At 34.3% G+C, this 11,606-nt stretch overlaps 1 pseudogene; it reads right to left on the bottom strand.

The window, feature by feature from the left end:
• Positions 1-5,530: 5,530 nt before the first annotated feature.
• On the bottom strand, positions 5,531-6,561 carry LOC110596453 (annotated as a pseudogene).
• Between the last annotated feature and the right edge of the window lie 5,045 nt (positions 6,562-11,606).

Raw genomic sequence — 11,606 nt, forward strand, 5'->3', positions numbered from 1 at the left:
TGGTGAATTCAATTTGCTAGTATTTTGTTGAAAATGTTTGAATCTATACTCATTGTAGTAATGACCTTTAGTTTTCTTTCTTTCTTCCTTCCTTCCTTTCTTTCTTTCTTTCTTTCTTTCTTTCTTTCTTCCTTCCTTCCTTTCTTTCTTTCCTTGTATAGTTTTAATAACAGTGTACTGTGGCCTCATAAAAGGAGTTTTTGAAATATTTCTTTTTATCAGTTTTGGAAGTGTTTAAGGAAAATTAATATTATTTTTTAAAGTTCAGTAGAATTTAGTAGCAGTTATTAGTTCCTAAGCTTTTCTTTGATGGAGTTAGAAATTCATCATTTTATTACTGACTCAGTCTTCTTGCATATTATTAGTCTATTCAGATTATCTATTTCTTCATGATTCAGTCTTGGTAAGTTATTTTTTCTAGGAATATAATTATTTATTCTAGGTTAATCATTTTTTGGCAAATACTAGTTCATAGTAATCTCCTATAATTCTTTGCATTTCTGTAGTATCTGTTGCAATGTCTTCTCTTTCACTTATAATTTTATGTATTTCAGTCTTCTTAACTTTTTTATTAGTCTAGCTAGAGGTATGCCAACTTTAAAAAAAATTATTTTCTATTGTTTTCTAATATATACTTCTTTTAGTTCTACTCTGATCTTTGTAAGTTTTCTTTCTTCTACTATTTTAGGCTTAACTGATCTTTCTTTTTCGAGTTCTTTTAAGTGTTGCATTAGGTGGTTTATTTGAGATCTTCCTTCTTTTTTTAATGTTAATGTTTATTGCCATAAATTTCTTTCTTAGAACTATTTTTGCTATATTCCCTAAGTTTTAGAAAATTGTGTGTAGATTTTCATTTGTTTCAATATATTTTTAAATTTCTCTTCTAATTTCTTCATTGATTCATTAGTTGTTCAGGAGAATGCTATTTATATTCCATGCATTTGTGAATTATTCAAAATCTATCCTATCATTGATTTCTAGTTTCCTATCATTGTGGTCAGGAAAGATATTTAATGTGATCTCAGACTTCTTAAATTTGATAAGATTTGTTTTATGCCTTAACATATGATTCATACAAAAAAAAAGTTCTGTGTGAACTTGAGAAGAATGAATATTGGATGGAATGTTTTGTATATGTTTGTTACGTACTTTTGGTCTAAAGTGTCATTGAAGTCCAGTGCTTTCTTACTTTCTGTCTGGATGATCTGTGGTCTGTCCATTGTTGAAATGGTATTCCAGTTTATCTCTTTTTTTGAAATATTTGTTCTTCTCACCAATAGTATGTGTTCCCTTTACTCTGCAAATCCTCTAACATTTTTTATTTTTTATGGTAAACATCTTAACTAGAATGAGATATTATACCTCATTGGAACTTTGATTTTCATTTCTTTGATAATTACTGATGTTCAGCATTTTTTTCATTTGTAAGTCTTCTTTAGGAAAACATCTGTTCAGATCATTTGCCTACTTTTAAATCAGATTATTATCTTATTTCTGCTGTTGGTATGTTTCAGTTTTTGTATATTCTGTACATTAACCCCATTGAATGAGTAGTTTGCAAATATTTTAATCATTCTACAAATTGTCTCTTTACTGTGCTGATTTTTCTTTTGCTATGCAGAACATTTTAAATTTAATATGCTTCCATTTGTTTATTTTTGTTTTGTTCTATGTGTTTTTGAGATCTGAAAGATTTTCATGTTTGTTGCAGCATTATTCACAACAGTCAATAAATGGACTCAATCTAGGCATCCTACAACAAATAAACAGATATAAAAAAATGTGGTGTATATAACTGTGAAATATTATTTAGCAATCAAAAGAATAAAATTCTGTCATTCATGGCAACATAGATGGACCTGGAAGACATTATGTTAAGTGTTAAGTGAAATGAGCCAGGAATAGCAGGTTAAACATTACATGTTTAACTCATGTGGAAGCTAAGAAAAGTTGATCTCATAGACTTTAAAAAGTTGAACAGAGGATACTGGAGGCTGAGAAGGGTAGTGGAAAGGGTGAGAAAGGGAAAGGTTTGTCAAAGTATGCAAACCTATAGCAAAATAGGAGAAATAAGTTCTAGTATTCTATACCCAGTAGGATAATCATTGTTAGCAACGATAATGTATTACATAGGTTCAAAAATAGCTAGAAGGAGAATATGAAATGTTCAAAACACACACAAAAAATACATGTTTGAGATGATGGATATAATAATTACATTAATCCGATCATTATACATTATGTATATCAAAACATCACTATGTACCCCATAAATATGCACAATTATTATGTGCTAATTAAAAATTTTAAAAATAAAAATTGCCTTTATGTTGAGTGTATATATGTTTAAAATTTTTATATTTCATGATGAATTGGCTTCTTAATCATTATATAATGATCTCTTCTGTCCCTTTTTGCAGTTTTTGACTTAAAGTTTATTTTTTCTGCTATAAATATAGCTCTCCCTGTTTTCTTAGGTTTCCATTTGCATGGAATATCCTTTTCTATCTCTTCACTTTCAGTTTATGTGTATCCTTACAGGCAAAGTAAATCTCTTGTAGGCAGCATATAGTTGGGTTTTATTTTTTAATCCATTCAGTCTTTCTTATTTTTTTGATAATTTAATTCATTTACATGTAAGGTTGTGATTGGTAGATGAGTGGAGTCATTTTCTCAATTCTGCAGAAGATCCTTTCCAGGATCCCCATGAAGATATCAAAACCTACAGATACTCAAGTCCCTTACATAAAATAATGTAGTATTTGCATATAACCTACATATATCCTTCTATGTGTTATACATCTTTCTAGATAACTTATAATACCTAATGTAATATAAATAGTTGTTATGCTGGTTTTTAAAGTTCATATTATTTCTATTGTTGTATTTTAATGTTTATTTATTTATTTTTGAATATTTTTGATATGTAGTTGGTTGAATCTCTGGATGTGAAACACGTAGATACAGAGAAGTGACTGTCCTTAGTATTATCAACTTTTTTTTCCTGGTTGTGTTGCAGATCCTTTTTCCCTCTCCTCTCCTCTTGTTGTCTTCATTTACTGATAGTTGATTTTCTCCAGTGGTATGCTTTGAATCTTTATTTTTTGTCCTCGGTGTGTATGTTCTATAGGTTTTTGCTTTGTAGCTAACATAAAGCTTACATAATACACCGTAAGGTTACAATAGGCTATTTTAAGTAAATAAATACTTAACTTTGACTGTATCAAAAAGTCTACACTTTTGTTCCACACTTCCTCCTCACATTTTATGCTTTCTGAAGTGACAATTTATGGATTTTCATATTGTTTATCTTTAGCAGATTTCTACTTTTATTAATTAATTTTAATCTCTTCATTAAATTTATTGGTTTTTTTGTTTATTGTTAACCATATTTGTTATATTATTTTTATGTATATTTTTGAAATTTGATGTGCTTCCTTAAAATAATTAGTGTGTACTCTTAACCTGGTAGTTCATAGATCTTTACTTCTCTGGAGTCAGATACTGATAACTTACTGTGTCCTTTGATAATGATATGTCCCTTTGGTGTTTTATGCCTCTTATGTTTTAAAGTACTTTCTGTGCTGTTGGAGCAGTGCTCCCATTCCAGACTTTACAGGCTAGTTTCAGCGGGGAAAGGCATTCCTCTATATGAAGGTGAGAGGCATTAGCTGGGTAGGGTAAAGCTATTATGTTTATGCAGCACTCTAAGTTGAGGTTGGCATAGATGAAGATTGCAAGAATCTTCAGTGGTCAATGATAGGGATGTTTGTTGGGGTCTTTGGTGGCAGGGGCTGCTAAGTTCCTCTTGATCTCTTTTTCTCCAATTGGGGATGTTATGCCTGAGGGACTGTCTCTTGGTACTGGATCTGGCTTGAGGAACTGCTCATGGTGGTGGTGGCATGGATGTCTAATGACTAGTATCCTTGGGGAAGCCATGGAGTTGAGACCAGAAGCACAGATAAAAATGGAGCCATTGCTGATCTGAAATAGTATGCAAGGTTCAGGTGCTTTTAAGGTAGCTAGGGAACTAGTGGCAGGAGTATGGGCAAGTGTGGAGCTACAGAGGATCTGAGATTGAGGCAGAAACTTGCTTTCTATGATACTGAGCTGATACCTAGCTCACACAATCACATGGAAAAATAACTTGACTCCAGGACCAGTGTTTGTTTGTTTGGGATGAATAACCATATTTTTGAAGTCAGAGACATAGTTCTCTGAAATTGAATACCTAGGGACAAGAAGATAAGAGTAAGATTTGATCATATCAACAGCCTTAAAAGCATCTACAAGAGCTCTCAGTTTGGAGGTTGTAAGAAAAATGAGTCTACTTTGGTGTAGGTGGATATGGACTCAGAATTACTGGTTTCTTAGGAGGCACCAGATATGAGTGCTGATTTAGACTTTAATATTCCTGAGAAAACAGAAACAAACATGAAAAAGTGCCAAATCTTTCAAATCAGTCACACAGAAAAATGTAACAGATGTGACCAGAAGATTCACTTTATCAAAAAACAATTTTAGCTAGGTGCGGTAGTTTATGCTTGTAGTCTCTGCACTTTGGAAGGTGGAGGCGAGAAAATTGCCTGAGCCCAGGGGTTGAGATCTGCCTGGACAACTTGGTGAGACCTCTTCTCCATAATAATAAAAAAAATCAGCTGGACATGGTGCCGTGCCTGTAATTCCAGCTACTTGAAAGGTTGAGGGGGAAGGAGTGCCTGAGCCCAGCAGGTGGAGGCTGTGGTAGCTGTGAGCATGCCACTGCACTCCAGCCTGTGCATCAGAGTGAGACTGTCACTCAAAAAGTAAAAATAAGAAGCCATTTCAGGTCAGGTGCAGTGGCTCACACAGTTTAGGAGGCTGAAGTGGGAGGGTTGCTTGAGCCCAGGTGTTTGAAACCAGCCTAGGCAACATAATGAGACTTCTTCTCTGCAAAAAAAATAATAAAAAATTAACCAGGTATGATGGCACACACCTGTAGACCCAACTTCTTGGGAGAATGAGGCTGAAGGATCCCCTGAGCCCAGGAGGTTGATGCTATGATGGTGCCACTGCACTCCAGCCTAAGTGACAGAGTTAGACCCTGAAGGAGGAGGAGGAGGAGGAGGAAGAAGAAGAAGAAGAAGAACCATTTAAAGGCTGTTGAGCTTCTTCAGCTTGAGCCCACTCCATCCTCTCTTTTCATTGAAATGTTCTTTTGATAAATAAACTACTCTTTGCTTTAACTGTCAAAAAAAGAAAAGAAAAGAAAAGCCATTTAAATACCTTGAAAAATATATATCAATCAAACTCCTCTTAAGGACAAGTGAGTCTTTGATTGACAATTTTTTATAATTCAGTCAACATCATTTAAAAATCAATAGCCATTTCTCTATTTATTTGTGGTACTATATTCAAAATGTTCTTGAATATTTATCTTAATGTGTTTTCTTTGCCTTCATTTTCATGGATTAACAACACTAGATTTTAAAAAAAATCTTTAAAAAATATTTTTAAAAACCCCCATTTTCTCTGCAGTTCTATTTTCAGTCTAGCAATCTCTTTTGGAATTTGTAAAAGATATCCAGACTTTTTTCATGGCTGTCTTCATTTCTTTGTTTCACAGAGTGTAGATAATTGGATTCAAAATAGGAGTGATGGTGGTATAAAATACGGCAAGGAATTTATCCACAGAGTGGTTGCTGAAGGGCTAGATATAGATGAAGATACACGGACCAAAGAAGAGAATCACCACTGTGATGTGAGCAGTCAAAGTTGAGCAAGCTTTGGACTGCCCAGTGGAAGAGTGGTACTTAATGACTATGAGGATCAGACTATAGGAGACATAATAAAACAGCTCATGAAGATCATACGCTGTTGGCGATAATGACAACCTGTACAATATAGGTGTCTATGCAGGCAAGCTGAGTAACCAGAGGGAGATCACAGAAAATGCTGTCCACCACATTGGGACACAGAAAGGCAAGTTCACAACACAGGATATCTGAAGTCCTGAGTGAAGGAGGCCCAAGAACCATGAGGTCACTACAAGCAAAACACACACCTTCTTGTTCGTGATGTTCATGTAGTGTAGGGACTTACAAATGGCAACATATACATCATTAACAATCTATCATAAGTCATGGAAATCAACAGTACCATTTTAACCCCACTTAGTAAGTGAAGAAGGAAGATCTGAGTGAAGCATCCAGCAGAAGAAATGGTCTTATGCTTCCTTACCAAGTTCAAAATCATCTTAGGGGTGGCAAAGGAAGCAAAGGTCATACCTACAAAAGAGAGATTCCCAAGAAGAAAATACATGGGGGTGTTTAAATTAGGGGTATAAAATATGGTGATTACAATGAGATGGTTACCCAAAATTGTGACCACATAGATAACAGAGAGGAGTGCAAAGAGAGGAAACTCTATATTCTGGGATCTGGTCAGTCCCAGCAGAATGAATTCTGACACTCGAGATTGATTTAATAGTTCCATGGACTCCATCATATGGCTTTTTCTTGGATGACCTGCAGAGAGAAATAAAAGATCACTTATACCATGGAGTATGAGTGATAAATGAAGAGTTATATGAAAAGCCAAGTCTTTTAATTCCTTGTATCATTCAATATTCTTGGACTTTGAAGTTTCGTGTCATTCTCCATGTCCTCTAAGAAAGAAGACATATAGTATAAACTGTTCACCTCTATACATCATTAACAACCTATTGATGCTACTAGTGTCCCCTAAGCAAACCACAGGCTCCAAAGTATATGAGATTGTCTTCATCAATCAAAGGAGATCAGCCATCTTCAGAAAGTCTTTTTTTGGGCTGGGAGATGGATTTGTCTAAATTTCTTGGAAGATAAAGGTGATCAACACAACCTCTTCTCTTTCAGTCTTAAATTTGAGTTAATCTGGGAGTCATTATCTTCTCAAAACTATGTAAGGACTTTCTTTTTTAGTTTTGAAACAGTTCCAGAATTTTGAAGCAACTGTGATCCAGCAGATATAAAGATGCTCTGAGTAAGAGTGTCAGGAAATTCAGAAAATAAGCAGGACACTCATTTTAAGAAGTTTCAGAGTAAAGAGGTAGAAAAGATAATATCATGGACAGAACAGAAACAGAATTAAGACTGATCTTGGTATTCATTTCTTTTTATAAGCAGACCCTGAACATTTATCAGAATTCTGTAAAAAAGCGATTGGCAGTAGTGGGAAACTGCCGGGGGTGGTGGTGGTGGGGCACAACATCAATAAGGGCACCTGATCTTAAACCAGACAAGTAGGGACCAAAGTGAAGCCCAAACCTTACCTGTACATTGACCATTTATATACCTAATCCTGAATTATACTGCATGTCTTTAAAATCAAATTAAATTAAAATTAACAACAGTGATCTTGGAATGATGAAGATTTAAAGACATTAATATATTGACGTAAAACCACCAAAATATCAGAAGAAGTACAAAAAAAGTCTTTCAAACAATCATACTGGAAAACTTGAATATGAAAAAATATTAGTAAAAAATGAAGCTTCACCTATACCACAACTTCTACAAAAACCTAAATACAAAATGTAAAACTAAATTTTATATAAACAAGAAGACATCAGAGAAGATATGCATGAATTTTGTTTAGGAAAATGATTTTAGACACAATTCTAAAAACATGATCAGTGGAAAAAGTAAAATAAATTGCACATGAGATGTGGAATAATTCAGCATCTTCCTTTCATTTCTATCATACCATCTGAGTGTAAAGGTAACATAAAGTCCCCACCTACCTCTAACCTGAGACTACCAATATTTTGATTCCAATATTTATTTTAAAATGTATCCTTTGTAGAATAGCCATTTAATTTATAGTCATTCATAGAAATAGATATGGAGCTATGACTGTGTGCCAGAACCAAGCAGCATCAACTCTGCAAATTTTCTGTTGTAAGATTATATAGTGCTTCTTTGCACTTATGAACAAATAGAAATTCACAAATGGGTTTAGGAGCTTATATTAAGGCAGTTAATTTGTTTTTGTCAGAGAAAATTATCAGATATAAAAAACCTTTTACATATTATTTTTCCTGTTTATATTCATGTTCACAAGAGCTATATTTGGCTTCAAATTACTGCTTAAGGGCTATTAATGGAGAAATGGAAAAAATAAAGGAATTGCAGGAAAGCTATTACAGCCTGGTCATTTAAAGCGGTGTTGTCTAGAAGACAATGTTAGACAATAAGAAGGGAACTGGTCTCAAAGTTTTCTGCACCTTCAAAGTTTACTGGTCATGTTAGATACTCGTAAGTAATTATGGTATACCACAGAAATTAATAATTAAAGATATGACAGAGAGGTCGAGTATTTTCAATGAAATAGTGTGTAATAAGCACTTTGCACAGCATCCAGCATATAGGTGGCACACAATAAATGTTGGTTATTGCCATTTCCTACTAACTTGCTAAAGTTCATACAAATAAAGTCCTGCGATTCAAACTCAGGACTTTGTAACACCAAAGTTAAGTGCCCATGATCCTAGAGTTAAGCCTTACTTTTAACTCTACCATGGCAACTTTTCCAATACTATAATTGTTGATAATGTAATTTTTATAATTAATAGGCAAATACATATAAAGACAAAAGTTTGGCTGATTGAATTAATTACACTATTATCACACTCATACATTGTATTGGGTCATTTTTCTATATTGTGTGACTTTTTGAGTAGAACTCCCTGTTGCCCTAAGGCAAATTCTTGCATGACCTAGTTGACACAAAATCTTCTTTGGTATGGGATTGAAGTCATGATATATTTTCTTCTTACAAGTTATATTGTACTCTAAAGCATAGTACCTTCGCCTATACTATAACAAAATTTATCAATAGATGTATTAAAAATACTTTTGGCATTGACTTGAATTTGATGGTATACTAGAGTACTATTAGAAAACAACTGAGAACATCTGCGTGCCAGAGCATGTTTGCATAATAGAAGCTTACTAATATTTTATCATTATTTCACAGGATTTATATTTTCAGACACAAACTTAAAAATTGCATACATTTTAATTTTATCTGAAATAATTTGAAATTTAGGGGAAAAAACTCACAAAATGTTGCTTCTCATTTTTTACCTGTTTTTTACCATGTCAGAACAACAAACTCACTTCTGCCTGCTGTGTCTCACTTCAGAAGTACTGTAAGTCTTCTCTGGGAAAACCATGTATTTTAGGTTCAAAGACTTAAGACTGTGCTCTGGTCTTCTCTAAATTTAGGTTCCTGACCCCAAGTTTACCTAAGTTGCTAGCCTGAGTACTATGGCTTTCACTAACTAGTTTGTGGTATCTTAGAATACTGACGCTTTCCTGGTTTCTGATCCTACCACCACCACCACATGACTCTGAATGCACTTCTTTATGATGATCAGGAGCACCTATGTTAACCTTGGGACAGAAACTAAAGATTTCCAGAGCAGAGAGGCTAATGGATGAGTGCTGTCCTTGCTAAGGAGGAGTCTACTTCTTTGATTAAATGTTTTTCTTGGATAGCTGTGTGAAGCCAGGACACTGACTGTGCTGCATCTGGTCAATTTAGATGACCTTAGAGCTTATTAGTCCTCAACACTGTGTGTTTTGTAGTGGGTTTTTTTAAAAGTTAGAAACTAATATTCTATTTGTAAAGGTCACTATCAACTTTCAGATTCCTCAGTTCCTTCTCTCACAACTTTCTCCCTTTTATTCCTCCCCCCAAAACATTATGTCTCTTTTTTGACTTCTTACCTCTCACTGTTTTTCTTACTCCTCTGAATCAGTGACAAGTTCCAAACTTTTTTCTTGACTTTGACCAATCCAGCCCTTCCAAGATGCTATTTGTTTTATTTGTTCTCCAGGTTGATTTGTTATACAGAGAAAGTGGATATTGAATTATTGCCCTTCCCACTGGGGGAGGAATTATACATTACTGCTGAACAGATCACACAATAAATGGGAGCCAAGACACAGAGAAGTGGACGCAGTTATGAGTGGGATTATTGAAGTCAAGTTGAATCCATGAGATTATATAATTTCTGGGCTCTACACAGGCTCTAACAGATATATAGGATAGTTCTGTACTTTTGTTTAGCACATATTTTAATTTTCTGAACTCTTCTTTATTCACTGCAGCCTCTCAGCAAGAGCTTTAAGATAGCAGCTCTAGTTGTAGAAATTTGCTTCCTGGAATTTGTAGGAGACTAATCAACAACAATAACACCAAAACAAAACTTCAAATAAAGCTGCTGATTTGTGCACAAAAATACTTACGTTCTCTTAAATTATCAGGGTTTACTGAGAGCTATTTTAATAGCTTTAATTTGGCAACTGCATAGCTCTCCCCACAAAGCCCTCCCAAAAGAATAGTTTCAGAAAATGCAAGTCACTATTGAGAAGCAATGCATACATCCAAATCATGAATCATCATTTTGCTTTTCTAATTTCTTCTATTCACCTTTAATGTCTAAATCAACACATTCTCAGTGAAGCCTTTCCTAACAATCTAAATCAGAATTGATGACTGTCTCCTCTGCCCCCATGGTACTGTTTTTATAACCTGTAATGTAGTTATTTTTATGTAATTATTTCTTCCAACGTTGTGAATTCTTTTACTTAGTATTGTCATTTTAGCACCTAGTAAAATGCCTGGCATATAATGGAGGCTCAAAATTCTTTTCTCAACGATAATAAATACAATCATTTACCCTACTACTTGCTTGAGTTTATACTAGGACCTTCACATAAATCATTTTATTTAGTTTTTATAACTCTGAGTTTAATTCTCTTTTTTTAGAACATTTTCCAGAATCTCTGAAACATTTTTCCAAATCTGAGACTATGCTTTTTCACAACTGATTAAAACAAGTTAATTTAACAATACTTTTTTGTGTGAGCCATGACAGGCAAATACATTGGCTTTACTTTGCTAGCAATACCTTCTGCCTACCAGTTCAGAAATTTTCAAGGCAGTTGGTTCTGATGGGACAATATGTACATGGGCATGAACCATCTCAATTCATAATTCCGTAGAAGGAACAAGTCAGTATAGTACATAAACTCCAACCCAAAGACTCCCTAATATAGTCTCTCTTAGAACTAGGTAATGTCTAATGAGTGCTGGAAAACTCTGAAAATCCTCAATAGGTGATTCTTAAAGGAATTCTGTCTGTTGAGGGAATAATGCTGCAAGGCCAGAAAGTGTGTGACGCTGATTTGTCTTTTAGCATCAATGATGGTTACAGTGTGACGAAGTTAGTCCCACCAGGGAGATAGGAGAGATTTTAGAGGTAGTAGCTTGCTTTCTTCTTTATCTTGCTTCAGTTGCCTGTGGGACTATGTAATTTTGATTCTTATTGTGAAATAATGAGATTAAGCTTAATGTGGAGGTATATGGAGAATAAAAAATGCTAAAGTGGGCCTGTAGGGCTATCTTCTGGTGTGATAAATGTCACCTTTATCACTAAATGGTACAGAAACAGTTACTGTGGTGGGTTGTAGTAAGGAGAAGGAGATATATTGACAACCTATAGGTAGGTAGAAAAGATATGAGAAGGATATGAAGCAGCAGAGAATAGACCTTACAAATAAAGTAATGTTGGGTTT

This window comes from Carlito syrichta, unplaced genomic scaffold (assembly GCF_000164805.1).
Source record: "Carlito syrichta isolate Samal-C Ts95f unplaced genomic scaffold, Tarsius_syrichta-2.0.1 Scaffold309265, whole genome shotgun sequence".
NCBI lineage: Eukaryota > Metazoa > Chordata > Mammalia > Primates > Tarsiidae > Carlito > Carlito syrichta.